We start from the raw sequence: 18,007 nt of genomic DNA on the forward strand, positions 1-18,007 counted from the left end.
CGTAAATAATAATGCGATTATTTTGTTTTCTGTATGAGAAAAAATTATATCCTGGAAAAGCGTGAATATATAATTAGACAAAATAATTCTAATTGATTTTGTCTTAAAATAAAAATAACATAAAAAGAGAGTCCTTTTTATATAAAAATAATATCCAAAATATCTGGAAAGTGTTCAAGAACTGCTTTTAAATGGCATTTGTTATTATTTCATTATTAGACATGTGAAATGAAGATAATAATTATGCTCGAGTAATAAAAATTATAAAGTATACGGTAGAAAGTTCGGTAGCCTGCTCCTGAGATTTATCCTACAACCGTATCTTTCCGATTCACCTACCGCAGATAAGACACCGAGGCGGCGAAATTCGACGGTCCGAAACCGAAAACCACCCTTCCGTCCTCGGCACTCGCGTAAATCACTCGGGGCGACTTCGGCTTAGCGCGAAATTTACTGCCGCGTCCTACACACGTTCGAAATGCAAACGTTTACGTACGGCGGGCATAGCCTGCAGCGGCAACCGACCAACATTTGCCATGGCTCCCCCATGTGACATTCCACGGCCGATCTTAAATTCCCGTTCATCGTGCGGATCATGGGTCTCGTCTCGGTCGAAACACGGTTTATAATCTCAAAATGATAAATCATCTATCGTGAAAATCGTGATCGAGATAAAGTTCGGATAACTTTTTAGATTTGTAATTGAACTATGACGATTTAATTCTTGTCAAGAGATAATTAATTATGCTAGAATATTATTTCAACATTGATTTTAATCCCGAATAAATAACTTTCGTCGTTTCGTATAATTTTCACGTTTTAATAAACGGGATATTTATATATCGATAAATGAGAAGGCATTAAAAAATTGTTTCTATAACAAAATCGTTTACGTGAGACTATAAGTTTCTACTTGCGAGGAATAACGTGACATTAGTTGCTTCAACTTAAAAATAATATCGATATTATCGCGAGTACTCGTTTTATAATATTGATATTAATAATAGGCACTGTTTATTTGAGAGAATAATACAGGAATCTATATAAGGCAGGTAACATCGGCACACACAATCGGCGCAGAACCGCCCGGCACTTTAACCGCTCGGCATAAAATATGTGATTTCTATGCAACGGGAATTTGCATTTATCGCGGACGTAAATGTTAAACAAGAGAGTTTCTATATGAGCAATAACACGCCGTACCGTGGAGCAGATTTGACAGGCGTACAACTGAGAGAAAGACTATAAATCATTAATGAGGTTTAACATATTCTTTCCTCTCTGCAACTAATTTCTTAATACATCTCCAGCCTAAAACTCTATCAATCTTTCTCCTACGTCGAAAATAACTATTAATCTCGAATAGAGAAAAACACGCTATCGTATGCTTTTACTATTACGCTTTGCAACAATTAAGACACATACAAAGCTTGTTAACTTTGTTCCAACATAAAGGTATTTTAAGAGAGATTTTATCTTCTAGTTATATAAGGTAGAATGTGTGAGCCTTCCCCATGTAACAAATAGATAGAACCTTTTTCATTTAATTCCTTCTGGCATAAAGTCGTTCAATAATGATAAGTCCTATGAGAAAGATCGCCCCGTACAAGCTTAATAATCCGATATCGCAGTTGAAAAGACACGATACGTCCATTTCCCAGGATTCTCGACGGCGTATCGTCGCGGCGGATATTTATAGCGAATGGAGAATTACGAGAGCATTAATTTGACAGGATACGATCGGCTCGACGACAGAGAGTGGTTGGATATAAAGTAAGTTGTACCGAGATGTATCTCCGCCCCGGACACAGAGATTAAAACCGAAAAATCCAAATAAATCCTGTTCCCTCGATGCTGATGGGACCGCGATGAAATCGATTCGGATCTGCCCCGTTTGCTCGTAGGCAGGCTTAACGCGGCTTAATATGTTTATCGACGCTCGTGATCGCCGCTATCCGTTCGTCACGTCTGAACGATGCGAGCACGTGTGTATTCACCAGGAATCCGTACAACTAATATCGCCGAGATCGCGGAATATTCGAAAAAAAAAAAAAAATATATATATTTAAAGCGAATTGAAAGAAACAGGAAAAATGCAAGATGTAAAGTCGTTAAAAACGTGTATCTTTTTTATGAATTCCTATTTCTTCTCAACGAAAGGTATCATTATCCGAAAATAATATGAAAAAGAATTACGTAAAATGTAAAAAAAAAAATGTTGTGTTTTTATTTAATTTCACGCGCCTACACGCGTTTTAATGTAATCTTATGATAAATTAGACGACAACTTTAAATTGACGTCGGAACAAGATCGACTCCGAATTTCTGTCCAAGGACACGCGTTCAAAGATCCTCCCATTATCCGACATTCTCACACACACATATTATTCTCCCCTACTCTGTATACACGATCTGTTCGTATACGCGCCTGCATTCCTGACGCTTAGTCTCTGACTTGGACGCGGTGCAAGAAGCGCCGAGGAGAGAGACCGGGACTGAAAAAGACGAATGGTAGACAAATATGGGCAGGACGGTTTCTATGTGCACTTCCCATTACCGGGCACCCACGCACGCACGTCGCGGGGTAACGCCGGGACTCGGAGCAGAAGGGAGGGGAAGGTGCGTTGCGCTTAATGGATTCCCGAGATTGAATTTATCCCGAGCGCAACACGCTCGGAATATGTCTGGGACGCGCGCCTAATCCCGCGTTAACGAGTACGAATATATCGGCCCTTGCTATCGTCGATATTAATAACGTACGATTCGATCCGAGGAGCGATCGTTGTAATAATGGAGTCGCCGACGACGGCGGTTCGTTAGATGTAATGAAGATCGATCGCGTTGCCGACGATAACACGGCACGCGGCCGAGCGTCTTACGGTTAATTGAACATAACGCGGGATACGCGCGACATGCGTATTCGTATTCGCGATTGTCGGATCGCTTTCAGTAGGTGCCGCATGACCTATCTACGGTTACTTTCAAGACACCCTGGTAATAATATCAAGTCCCTTCCATGTATGGAGTTTATAAAAAAGTTCCAATTGATTTATTGTTGAATGTATATATTCTTTATAAAAAATGTTCAGATTTAAATAAAAACATGCGATTATCGATACCTGTCCAAAGTATCTGTGCTACAGATTTAATTATCTCTAATGAATACACATGCTTTAGAAGTCTAGATATAAATGGCTGGAAAACAAAAGCAAATTTATTGGCGCGTGAAGATTTTCCATGGAAATTGACAGAGAAGAAAATGAAAAATTTATTAAAGATAATAAAATAATATCAAGAATCTTATATCATACATTCAATGGATCGCAACTAAATTTTGAGAACGCGACGAAATTCAAGAGAGAAAAATATGTGCTTACTATATTTATTTATAGAGATAATGACATTTTTTTTTCTCTTAGCGTGCAAAAATACTTTTCTCGATAAAACATTCATCGTGGATCTATTGTGATCCGTAGCTCTTGAAAGCAGATTCGATTATTCGCACTTTGTGCGGTGGTCGAGAGTCATCCTTGCCGGTTGGCGATCGAACGTAATATCCCGTCTCATCATAACCGGTGTGTGAATTACGATAATGCGAATGTACACAAGTCGTTCTTTTTACCGCCTCGTATACCCGCCGCGTGGAGAAAGCCGGGACACACAATAGCGCGTGCGAATCGGGCATATCTCTCAGTCCGACGTCCTACGTGTCGAACGTTACGCAAAATCTCCTTCGCCGAGAATCGAGAATCAGTCGCGAATACAGAAAATACCAGACCCCCCCCCCCAGACGAAAAATCTTTAAAAATGATTTTAAAAATTCTAGTGACTTAGATAAAAAACCATCTCCTAATATAGAATATATAATTAACATTTCATCTATGTAATTATTAAAACGAACGATAAATATATAATACGACATATTTATCGCACGAGTAACGTGAACAGAGATGTAGAGACTATATAAAAAAAACTATAAATGTAACATATATATATATAGGAAGTAAATAAAATACTTTATGTAATAATTCTCTCTCTCTCTCTCTCTCTCTTTTATAATATTTATACGAGATATTCTAAAGATAATGCACGTTTACATCGGCGTCGGACGTTTCTAAATTACCTGAAGCATCTTTTTTTTTATCGTCGATCTAATGGAAAACCTAATTAAGGAGACGTTTGAGTCCTTATAATTATTTTTCCATTTCAAAAACTAATCATTTATAAATAAAAATAAACATTGTTTGTGATACATCTTATCGCAGAATATATCGTGGACAGAATATTGCCACTGAATATTAAAACGTGTGAAAATATCGCATTACGCAAAATGTAGAATCGATAAATGATACTCAAACCCGGAAATAAATATGAAAAATATCAATATACCTGGATTTAAATTTCATATACACATTAGTATTCAAATAGTCTCGACGTCGAGACGCAGTTCATTTGCGAAAGCTGCATGAAACGGCGTTGATCGTCTTAAAGATAGCGCGCGACTTAAGGGACTAAGTGCGAATAAGTGCGACTGAATTACAGGTCTCATTTCATATCGATATTCTAATTTTACTGCAGGATCGTCGCTCGTAAATGGCGAGGATTAAGAAGTGGCGAGGTGCTACGCCCTTCGTTGCTCGATACGTCATGCGCGATTACGTAGCCGTAGGTGTCGGGGAAGTCGAGAACGGCGCTAATTGATCGTCACCTTGACAGTGCGACGATCGAGAGGAAACTAGCTCTGATTAAAGCGGAAAATGTCATCGATAAACTGCCTCCGGAATGTATTGATATCTTTATTTTTGTAGCTTATACCGACAATGTTTATACTGGCGCGCGACGCTCTTTAGCTTCGCAAAATACTTCAACATAACAACAAAATATATATATATAAAGAGCCTATTTAATAAAGAATTGCATGTTACAAAAATAAGTAAAATATTTTTAAATATATATAAATATATTTTTATATATATGTACATTAATTATAATATATTATATATTATATACCCCATATTTTTATAATTTAAAAAATAATCATTTTTTTAGATATAATATTTCTGACTTAAAATCACGAATGCGCAATTAAGTTATAGCTTAATCAAAATTTATAAAACTTGCTTTTTCATGATGATACTTTTTCTATTTTCGCTCGACACGCTTGTTAACACCGAGATTGTAAAGCTACTTATACCCGATAATTCTATGTCTCGTTATACTGTGCAACAAATTTCGCACGACATCGATCGAGGATCGCTCGCTGTCGGTTTACGAGCATCGAAGGAACATCAGCAGGATGAAAAAAAAAAAAAACGTTAATGTGAAAGCGCTGTCTAATCGCGAGATAAATTATCTTAAGGAGATATAATAGAAAACGCGCGAGAAATGATTATATCGGCGCGCGCGGATTGCAAACGCGAATATATCGCCAGTATACCGGAAGACGTTAGGCTTCCATCATCTTAACGTGGCGATTGATCCAATCGTATAGCGCGAGCTTCGGTTCTCTCTAAAAATATACGCTTAAATGTTACGGACGTGAGCGAAGCGCGCCGATTGCGGATGCAAATTTTTCCGTCCGTCGAGTAACGAGCTTGTTCTTTGGAAAACTGCGCAGACACGCGTGGAACTCGGATTCGAAAAAAGAGAAAAGAAGAGAAGGAACAGAAGAGCGAAGGATACAGAGAAACGTAATTCGTTCGTTCTATTATGGGAACATAATTTTCTTGGCGAAATGGCAATTGAAAAATATAATAAAAATAAAATATATACTATAAAGAGGATTATCAGTTATTACGGATGAAGAGAGACTTATTTATTATTCCGGAGAACGAGTCTCGACAGAGTATAGAATAAATTCACGTAGCTGCGTAGGAAGATGGACATATATATACATAAGAGAGAGACTACACTAATAATTATTATATAATAAATATACAGGAAATGATCTATATATGTAAATCTATAAATATATAATAAATCTTTCCTTAGATTACGATTTCTTTTCGATGGAATCGCGAATCGTCTCTTAAGAAATATCGTAGAGCAACGTACGATAAAAATCTCACACCAACGATATCATAAAACGTAAAATTAATGTCATATTCGAAAAGAAAGATACTGCAATTACGGGAAAAAAAATGCGGAAAAAAGATGAGACGAGAGAATGCCTGAGGAGAGAGACAACGCGGGCGAGGGAGACCAGCCTTCAGAGCGTCCGTGCCCGTAACGTAACTCAGTACCGGAGCGTTTCTTCCCGTACGTTGTAGCCACGTATCAAATATGCAAATACGAGTGCATAATTTGTCGTTTGCGCGCGCCGAGACCGCGAGTGGAAAGACAAGTACAATGCGGCGAGCGAATCTTGAGGGGCTGCATCGAACCTGCCGAGCGGGGACGAGCGGAATCGAGTCGGCATGCTAAGTATTTATAACGGATAATTGAGGGGAAGGAGAAGCGAAGAGAAGACGGCAAACCTCATCAGATAATGTATCCGCTCTCGGAGTGTATGGCTCTATTACCTCGGGACTATCTTCGGCGTGTACCAACGTGGCCTGATTTTTCGCGCACCCCGATGAAGTTTTCCTTTTCCCCTTCCTCCGTCCCCGCTCCGGTTCCTTCCTCGTTCCGTTTCTGTTCACCCTGATCTCTCCTTCCGCGCTACATCGTACGATAACATAATTGGTCCGCGAATTATCTGATTTGCGGCTCACGGCATCCGAAAAACGAAGAGGCTCGTTCCTTGGAGAGAGATCCGGCCCCGAAGATTGTACGAGGCCGCTTGTGCAGTTGTACGAGTAATTTGTAATCGCAATGTATATTAAGGAAATACTGATACCGATACATATATGCGGTTAACTTCTCATTCAATTCGGGATAAAATGCACCCGCGATAAAGATATTAAAAAGCACATTTTGACGAGATAAGAGTAGCGCGATTGGAGCTACGTCGTGTTTCATGTATAGCAGTTATTGAGAATTGGATCGAAAATGTTACGGGAATAATTTGAAGGTAATAATCTTAAAAACCACAGAACCAGCGTATAATTTTCTTATCGTGCAGTTTCTCGTAGCATCCCATGTACAATATCTTTTTTTACTCCAATTATTTTTCACGCGTTTTGCACTTTCATATATGAAAGTATATAAAAGAACCTTCATATGTACTTTCATTCGCGCGTCACTTTTGCAAGTTGTATCTTATTATGCTTAACACAGAGCGTTGCGTTGAGGAAGAATTATTTTAAGGCAAATTAATATTAAATGTTTGGCCGAGAATCTCTCTTGTGTTTGTTCTTTTAATTCACGGTCTCTGCCTGGCAACTTTCGGAACGCAACGTGTATTTACGCGATGCACATATGCAAATGCTTCTTCCCCTGCGTATCGTACAAGTGTTCATGGCATCATAAATACGAGGTGTGGGAGAATGGTATTGTGAGCGTTGCCATTGTACGGGAGAATTTAAATCAAGATCCGAAACGCACACTCGAAACGGACGCATCCTACCCGTTTCAAACCAGTATCGAAGCAATATTCGACAACCACCTACGCGTACCCCCGTGGAGAAAGTCGCCCTTCTGCGTCGGAATTTATTGCAATCGCTGCGCGCGCAAAAGTATCCAAGGGGGAGCCCTTAATTCCTCCCGCTCTCTACGAGAGCATAAAATTAAACGCTCGAGAACGTAAACAGCTTCTCGCAACTTAGAGAGCTTGTTCCCACGCTCTCGGATATAAAGAGACGCTGTCTTTATTAAGAATAAATTTCGTATATACTCACTTTTAAGGATGAAAATAATGAACGAGTAATTATATGTAAAATTACATTCGCACGAATTATATTTGTATTTGAGATTAGATATTTAATAATCAAATTTTTAATAATTTTACTAATATATATCATAAATGTATCAAAATATTGAACTTTGATAAATAATGTTTTGATTACATATATATTCAAGTTGTGCATTATCAATGTAATTATATTGAATAAATCCGTGAAACTTTGTTTTAAATTTCAAGCAAATATCAAAGTAAACACGCGACAGAAATAATAGCACCATCGTGTTACGAGCATCGAGTGCAGCGAACCAGAGAACAGCTTCCCGTGCGATGAAGACATTCAAGCTCGAGCGCGCTCCTGATCGCCTCGTAAATTTCCCGCAGAACGGCAGATACGATCGCGTCCGCGAATAATTTCTGGATCGGTCATGAATCCTCGGAATTCAGTCTATTCTGATGAAACGTGCAGAGATGAATCGTGCGCGATGGAAAAGCATGATAGTAAACGAGAAGAAAGGACGAATTGCTTTATATTGACTTATTAAATCGTTATCAACCGTGATTTATTTTTTACGATAATAGTATTTCTAAAAATGTTTTTAAAAGGAGTAGGACGCAGCCCCATCGACTACGAGAGGATCTAAGGGTTGAAGATTCCCTTGATTCGATCCGGACAGCTATGGGAAAATCGGCACTTTTAAGTGACACATTCGAGAGATTGGGTTCCGGTAGGTAAGCTTTGAAGGCGTCATTACGTGCGAACGACATCCCGCTTAAGTGCACCATTTATATCCCGGGGTACATAGTGACGGGCACGCAAGAATTTATAAGCTATAATATCGCTACCACGGTAGTAAACCGTACCGATACACACACACACACACATAACAGCATATTATATTTTACATAATTCTAATAGCAAAAATATTACATGATGAAATTTTTCTCACAATATCATATACATCATTATTACCATAAAAGTTCACAATAATTGAAAATTCTGCAGAATATATCATACCATAATCACTTACACATAATTTTTTTATGCCATATTTTATTTTAAGTGCATTATAGTCTAAAATATTATAGCCCAAATATTAAAGCAAGTTCCTCAGAGATTCTCTCAAATATACTCTCTATTGTAGAAAGCATTACGTCCATTAGATCCCTCTAAAATGCAAGAAAGTAAATAAAATTTAATTTTTGCTTTATTAATATATAAAAATATAACTAAAATATATAAAAGATATTGTGGTTATACAATATATTCTTTATTATTGACATATTAACAATAAGTATTACACAATTTTTTACGTAAGGATTTTCTTATTTAAAAAATAAATAACTTACTATTAGTATTTGATATTATTTTTACGAATTATTTTATATCCACACAATAATACAGTTTTCGCATATATATATATATATAATTTTTAACAAAAACATTAAAAAATATGTAATACTGTTTGTTTCATGATATTATGTGAAGAGAGAGGAAGAGAACATTATTAATTAAATGTACAGTATACATATAAATATAAATTAATAAATATAAAAAACCAAAAATTATATATTATATAATAATTTTATACCTTAGATCGTGAGAGAGAGAGAGAGCGGAGCAGAATTTGCTTCAACTATTGCATCAGCTATAACATCGGAAATCGAAACAACCGTAAAAACGGCAATTAACAAAAATAGATATACTTTTGTATTCATTGTTGCAAACTTACGTGCGACTTCTTTGCTTATCGTGTTATCCTGATACTTTTGCGGATTTTAAAGCATTAAATTTCCCGTTTTCTATAATTTACCTCTGCTACCTCTTTGCTTATCGTGTTATCCTGATACTTTTGCGGATTTTAAAGCATTAAATTTCCCGTTTTCTATAATTTACCTCTGCTACCTCTTTGCTTATCGTGTTATCCTGATACTTTTGCGGATTTTAAAGCATTAAATTTCCCGTTTTCTATAATTTACCTCTGCTACCTCTTTGCTTATCGTGTTATCCTGATACTTTTGCGGATTTTAGAGCATTAAATTTCCCGCTTTCTATAATTTAACACTGTGCGACAGAGTTCTAATAAAACATTAACATATAAATTATATACACACAATATACTTTCTCTTTCTCTATCTCTTTGGCATATAATATAATTATATATATATATATACGTAAGTGTATTAAATTTTAATTTATTAATTGTATTTCTCTGAGATTTTCTACAGATCGCCCATAATTGTTTGTTTGATCACAAAAGATAAATACTAATACAATTGTCTGTTTTATCTGTCTGTGGCGTCAATTTTTATTAGAAGACTTTAATTAAAAATTTTATATTCATAATTGTAAACATACACACAATTTATTATTTTATCGTAAAGCATCTTTGAAATTATACTTTAAACTAAACTTTGCTTATAATATAAATAAGATTAATATTTTTTTTCTGCAACATACAGTTGTGTTTTAACATTGCCATTTGAATTGTCATTTTACTCTATGTGTGTATGAACGTGCAAATATATGAGATATATATTTTGATATATATATAATAATAAAATAGCACACACACATATAACAGCATATTATATTTTACATAATTCTAATAGCAAAAATATTACTTGATGAAATTTTTCTCACAATATCATATACATCATTATTACCATAAAAGCTCACAATAATTGAGAATTCTGCAGAATATATCATACCATAATCACTTACACATAATTTTTTTATGCCATATTTTATTTTAAGTCCATTATAGTCTAAAATATTATAGCCCAAATATTAAAGCAAGTTCCTCAGAGATTCTCTCAAATATACTCTCTATTGTATAAAGCATTATGTCCATTAGATCCCTCTAAAATGCAAGAAAGTAAATATGTAACGATGCATCCCTCCACCTTTACCCGGCCGTCGATCCGCCGGAAGTCCGCTGTCCGACAAACACCGGTCGGGCATAATGCGGAGGCGCCGAGCGCCCATTTTTTAAACTTTAAAGCATCAGAAACGCGCCGATTTTTAACCGCCGTTTAGACGCGTGTTTATCCGGAACCGTCGCCGCGCTCGGGTAACCGTACCGACCGTTCCCGAAACCACCCGAGTCGCGCGCGGTGGTTCACCGTTAAACAATATGTCTTAAATATTAAAGCATATTATGCACGCGCACCCGCCGAAAAAGCGGTATAAATAGCGCACGTTTTGACATCTCGAGACCAGAACTTCCGCAACCGCCAGAGTCTGTAAGACGCCTGGAAATCCCGAACAATCCTGAAACACGCTCAAAGACAGAGAAAACGGGGTTGGGAGTACCCAGCCTCCGTCGAGAGTTTCCGACACCTCGAATAACTCTGTCCACCTGCATGCAACGGCGATCATCCATCGGCCGTTGCACTCCTGAATTCCACCGGAAAGACCATCCCGGACGAAACGACAACGCGCTATCCGCGAACTGGCAATAATTCCGCGACCGCCATTTACGAAATCGGCCTCGCCATTAATACGGCGCGCTAAGTCCCGCTTAGGGGGAGGATCTATATCCTGCCGCGACACCGATCGACGTACGCGAATCGATACAGGCGCGGTTAAGTACCGCCCACCGGCCCGACCGAAATTACCGCCCACCGGCCCGACCGAAATTACCGCCCGATAACTGGTGGTCACCTCTTTGCTTATCGTGTTATCCTGATACTTTTGCGGATTTTGAAGCATTAAATTTCTCGCTTTCTATAATATACCTCTCTGCTACCTCTTTGCTTATCGTGTTATCCGGATACTTTTGCGGATTTTGAAGCATTAAATTTCCAGCTTTCTATAATTTAACTCTGTGCGACAGAGTTCTAATAAAATAAAACATTAACATAAATTATATACACACAATATACTCTCTCTTTCTCTATCTCGTTGGCATATAATATAATTATATATATATATATATATATATATACGTACGTGTATTAAATTTTAATTTATTAATTGTATTTCTCTGAGATTTTCTATTTGTCAAGTATGACCTGTAATTAGTTTCTATAGAGAATCTTATTATCCCTAACTAATTTTTGATACTATTACCAAGTGACTTATAACTTTATCATTTAATTAATTAATTATAAAATTGTTATCTAATACTAATAAATTATTTTATAGTTTAAATAAAAATATTAAATTGCAAATTTAAAAAAATTTTTTAAATAATAAATTAAAATATAAGAATTATAAAATATATTATATATTAAACTTTGAAGGTTTAGGGTTTTTATTAACTTAAAATCTTATAATAATTTAAATAAGTAAAATTATTAAAGATATAATTATTCTAAAATATGTTAATAATGGTAATTTTTTAAAATTATTAAAATTAAATTTCAAATAATAAATATTATTAAAAAGTTTAGATTTTAAAATAAATAAAAATATAGTTATATTTATTAAATTAATGTAAGTATACATTAAAATAAAAGAATTTTAGGGATTCTAAATAGATTAAGAGATAATATTAGGCATATTAAATTAAAATTAATAGGAGTAATTATTAAAAAAACAAATTAGAGGATAGTTTAAAATGAGAAAAAATAAGGCAAGTAATAAATAAGATTAGCCTATAAATAAATATGTAAATTAATCATAATAAATTTTTTAAAAAAATTAATATTAATATTCATCTGGTTTGGTTAATTGATGAGTATGTTAATAATATTCTAAAATTAAGTAAATTAATTATTTTAATGGTAGAGATATATGAAGATGAAAGAATTAAAAAATATATGAATAAATTATTTATTTCAATAATTGAAAATATATAAAATGGAGTAACTTTTTGAATAGTTAATAAGATAAACAATGTATTTCATGGCATAGTTAAAGATATTAAAGGTATTCATAAATGAAAAGGGGGAATTCTTAATTTTAATATTAAAGATATGATAAAATTTAAAATAAAAAAGTCATAATGGTTAAAAAATAAATTATTAATTATTAAGGAAAAAATTAATATTAAAGACGCTATAACTTGAATAATATAATATAATAAAGTTCCGAACGACGCGTTAATTTCTTAAAAAATTACTGTGATTTACGAGATAGATTCATTAGACGCGAATGACCCAGGAAAAGACGTCGCGATTTTCGCCAGCTTAATCCCTTTAATAATCGTAAGCATATTAATTTCAAAATTTTAATGCGTCAATCCTTGTAGCGGAGATCATGTAGAACAATGTCTTTCTTGAATAATATCGATATCTTTAACGGTAATCGAAATCAAAGCGAATAATGTATCTGACGCAAATGATTTCGGCAAAAGCGTCGCGATTTCACCTCGCTTTATCGCTTTAATAATCGTCATCTTATTAATTTTAAAAATCTAATACGTCAATCCTTGTAGCGGAGAGCATGTAGAACAATGTCTTTTTTGAATAATATCGATATCTTTAACGGTAATCGAAATCAAAGCGAATAATGTATCTGACGCAAATGATTTCGGCAAAAGCGTCGCGATTTCGGCAAAAGCGTCGCGATTTCGGTTCGCTTTATCGCTTTAATAATCGTCATATTATTAATTTTATAAATCTAATGCGTCAATTCTTGTAGCGGAGATTATGTAGAATAATGTCTTTCTTGAATAATATCGATATCTTTAACGGTAATCGAAATCAAAGCGAATAATGTATCTGACGCAAATGATTTCGGCAAAAGCGTCGCGACTTCACCTCGCTTTATCGCTTTAATAATCGTCATCTTATTAATTTTAAAAATCTAATACGTCAATCCTTATAGCGGAGAGCATGTAGAACAATGTCTTTTTTGAATAATATCGATATCTTTAACGGTAATCGAAATCAAAGCGAATAATGTATCTGACGCAAATGATTTCGGCAAAAGCGTCGCGACTTCACCTCGCTTTATCGCTTTAATAATCGTCATCTTATTAATTTTAAAAATCTAATGCGTCAATCCATGTAGCGGAGATCATGTAGAACAATGTATTTCTTAAATAATATCGATATTTTTAACGGTAGACGAGATGTAAGCGAAGAATATGTTAGACGTGAAGAACTTTCTATAATTTACCTCTTTGCTACCTCTTTGTTACCTCTTTGCTTATCGTGTTATCCGGATACTTTTGCGGATTTTAAAGCATTAAATTTCCCGTTTTCTATAATTTACCTCTGCTACCTCTTTGCTTATCGTGTTATCCTGATACTTTTGCGGATTTTAAAGCATTAAATTTCCCGTTTTCTATGATTTACCTCTGCTACCTCTTTGCTTATCGTATTATCCTGATACTTTTGCGAATTTTAAAGCATTAAATTTCCCGTTTTCTATGATTTACCTCTGCTACCTCTTTGCTTATCGTGTTATCCTGATACTTTTGCGAATTTCGAAGCATTAAATTTCCAGCTTTCTATAATTTAACTCTGTGCGACAGAGTTCTAATAAAATAAAACATTAACATAAATTATATACACACAATATACTCTCTCTTTCTCTATCTCGTTGGCATATAATATAATTATATATATATATATATATACGTACGTGTATTAAATTTTAATTTATTAATTGTATTTCTCTGAGATTTTCTATTTGTCAAGTATGACCTGTAATTAGTTTCTATAGAGAATCTTATTATCCCTAACTAATTTTTGATACTATTACCAAGTGACTTATAACTTTATCATTTAATTAATTAATTATAAAATTGTTATCTAATACTAATAAATTATTTTATAGTTTAAATAAAAATATTAAATTGCAAATTTAAAAAAATTTTTTAAATAATAAATTAAAATATAAGAATTATAAAATATATTATATATTAAACTTTGAAGGTTTAGGGTTTTTATTAACTTAAAATCTTATAATAATTTAAATAAGTAAAATTATTAAAGATATAATTATTCTAAAATATGTTAATAATGGTAATTTTTTAAAATTAATAAAATTAAATTTCAAATAATAAATATTATTAAAAAGTTTAGATTTTAAAATAAATAAAAATATAGTTATATTTATTAAATTAATGTAAGTATACATTAAAATAAAAGAATTTTAGGGATTCTAAATAGATTAAGAGATAATATTAGGCATATTAAATTAAAATTAATAGGAGTAATTATTAAAAAAACAAATTAGAGGATAGTTTAAAATGAGAAAAAATAAGGCAAGTAATAAATAAGATTAGCCTATAAATAAATATGTAAATTAATCATAATAAATTTTTTAAAAAAATTAATATTAATATTCATCTGGTTTGGTTAATTGATGAGTATGTTAATAATATTCTAAAATTAAGTAAATTAATTATTTTAATGGTAGAGATATATGAAGATGAAAGAATTAAAAAATATATGAATAAATTATTTATTTCAATAATTGAAAATATATAAAATGGAGTAACTTTTTGAATAGTTAATAAGATAAACAATGTATTTCATGGCATAGTTAAAGATATTAAAGGTATTCATAAATGAAAAGGGGGAATTCTTAATTTTAATATTAAAGATATGATAAAATTTAAAATAAAAAAGTCATAATGGTTAAAAAATAAATTATTAATTATTAAGGAAAAAATTAATATTAAAGACGCTATAACTTGAATAATATAATATAATAAAGTTCCGAACGACGCGTTAATTTCTTAAAAAATTACTGTGATTTACGAGATAGATTCATTAGACGCGAATGACCCAGGAAAAGACGTCGCGATTTTCGCCAGCTTAATCCCTTTAATAATCGTAAGCATATTAATTTCAAAATTTTAATGCGTCAATCCTTGTAGCGGAGATCATGTAGAACAATGTCTTTCTTGAATAATATCGATATCTTTAACGGTAATCGAAATCAAAGCGAATAATGTATCTGACGCAAATGATTTCGGCAAAAGCGTCGCGATTTCACCTCGCTTTATCGCTTTAATAATCGTCATCTTATTAATTTTAAAAATCTAATACGTCAATCCTTGTAGCGGAGAGCATGTAGAACAATGTCTTTTTTGAATAATATCGATATCTTTAACGGTAATCGAAATCAAAGCGAATAATGTATCTGACGCAAATGATTTCGGCAAAAGCGTCGCGATTTCGGCAAAAGCGTCGCGATTTCGGTTCGCTTTATCGCTTTAATAATCGTCATATTATTAATTTTATAAATCTAATGCGTCAATTCTTGTAGCGGAGATTATGTAGAATAATGTCTTTCTTGAATAATATCGATATCTTTAACGGTAATCGAAATCAAAGCGAATAATGTATCTGACGCAAATGATTTCGGCAAAAGCGTCGCGACTTCACCTCGCTTTATCGCTTTAATAATCGTCATCTTATTAATTTTAAAAATCTAATACGTCAATCCTTGTAGCGGAGAGCATGTAGAACAATGTCTTTTTTAAATAATATCGATATCTTTAACGGTAATCGAAATCAAAGCGAATAATGTATCTGACGCAAATGATTTCGGCAAAAGCGTCGCGATTTCGGCTCGCTTTATCGCTTTAATAATCATCATATTATTAATTTTATAAATCTAATGCATCAATTCTTGTAGCGGAGATTATGTAGAATAATGTCTTTTTTGAATAATATCGATATCTTTAACGGTAATCGAAATCAAAGCGAATAATATATCTGACGCAAATGATTTCGGCAAAAGCGTCGCGATTTCGGCTCGCTTTATCGCTTTAATAATCGTCATCTTATTAATTTTAAAAATCTAATGCGTCAATCCATGTAGCGGAGATCATGTAGAACAATGTATTTCTTAAATAATATCGATATTTTTAACGGTAGACGAGATGTAAGCGAAGAATATGTTAGACGTGAAGAACTTTCTATAATTTACCTCTTTGCTACCTCTTTGTTACCTCTTTGCTTATCGTGTTATCCGGATACTTTTGCGGATTTTAAAGCATTAAATTTCCCGTTTTCTATAATTTACCTCTGCTACCTCTTTGCTTATCGTGTTATCCTGATACTTTTGCGGATTTTAAAGCATTAAATTTCCCGTTTTCTATGATTTACCTCTGCTACCTCTTTGCTTATCGTATTATCCTGATACTTTTGCGGATTTTAAAGCATTAAATTTCCCGTTTTCTATGATTTACCTCTGCTACCTCTTTGCTTATCGTGTTATCCTGATACTTTTGCGAATTTCGAAGCATTAAATTTCCCGCTTTCTATAATTTAACTCTGTGCGATAGAGTTCTAATAAAACATTAACATAAATTATATACACACAATATACTTTCTCTTTCTCTATCTCTTTGGCATATAATATAATTATATATATATACGTAAGTGTATTAAATTTTAATTTATTAATTGTATTTCTCTGAGATTTTCTACAGATCGCCCATAATTGTTTGTTTGATCACAAAAGATAAATACTAATACAATTGCCTGTTTTATCTGTCTGTGGCGTCAATTTTTATTAGAAGACTTTAATTAAAAATTTTATATTCATAATTGTAAACATACACACAATTTATTATTTTATCGTAAAGCATCTTTGAAATTATACTTTAAACTAAACTTTGCTTATAATATAAATAAGATTAATATTTTTTTTCTGCAACATACAGTTGTGTTTTAACATTGCCATTTGAATTGCTATTTTACTCTATGTGTGTATGAACGTGCAAATAAAAATAGTTTATATAATATAAAATATTCTAAATTGAATTTTGCAATTATTCGAAATAAGGGATTAACATCAATCATAAAACGTAGCATGAAAATTTATTAATATGAGATATATATTTTGATATATATAATAATAAAATATCATAGTTAATTATATCAGCACCGCGAAGATGATCGTCCCGGTAAACCGTACCATGCATATCGTCCGATTTTATTACCGTTCCGATGATCGCAGTCTGTCGCTTTCCTATATAAAACACGGAGATCCCGAGGTATAGTTATCGGACAGCAGGCCTACCATTACTATCTTATGTGTCTTTGCTCGCGTACTCCGAAAAATTTACCCGCCAAACTCGCGAAATATGTTTGGAGAAATATATCATTTTTTTATCTATATTAGCAATTAAATAATATAAAATCAGTTGTTAAATAATTAATTATCATTCCTTGTTCCTGTAGTTATTATATATAATTTGATAATTTTGATATCCACTGTATTTATTATATATATTATAAAAGTAAAATCATTTTTGATACCTCGCGATATCTAATTTGCATCTTCGAGTATTGCTATACTCGTCATTCCTA

This window comes from Polyergus mexicanus, unplaced genomic scaffold, assembly GCF_030449975.1.
Source record: "Polyergus mexicanus isolate NDT 795.1 unplaced genomic scaffold, iyPolMexi1.0 SCAF_22, whole genome shotgun sequence".
Classification (NCBI taxonomy): Eukaryota; Metazoa; Arthropoda; class Insecta; order Hymenoptera; family Formicidae; genus Polyergus; species Polyergus mexicanus.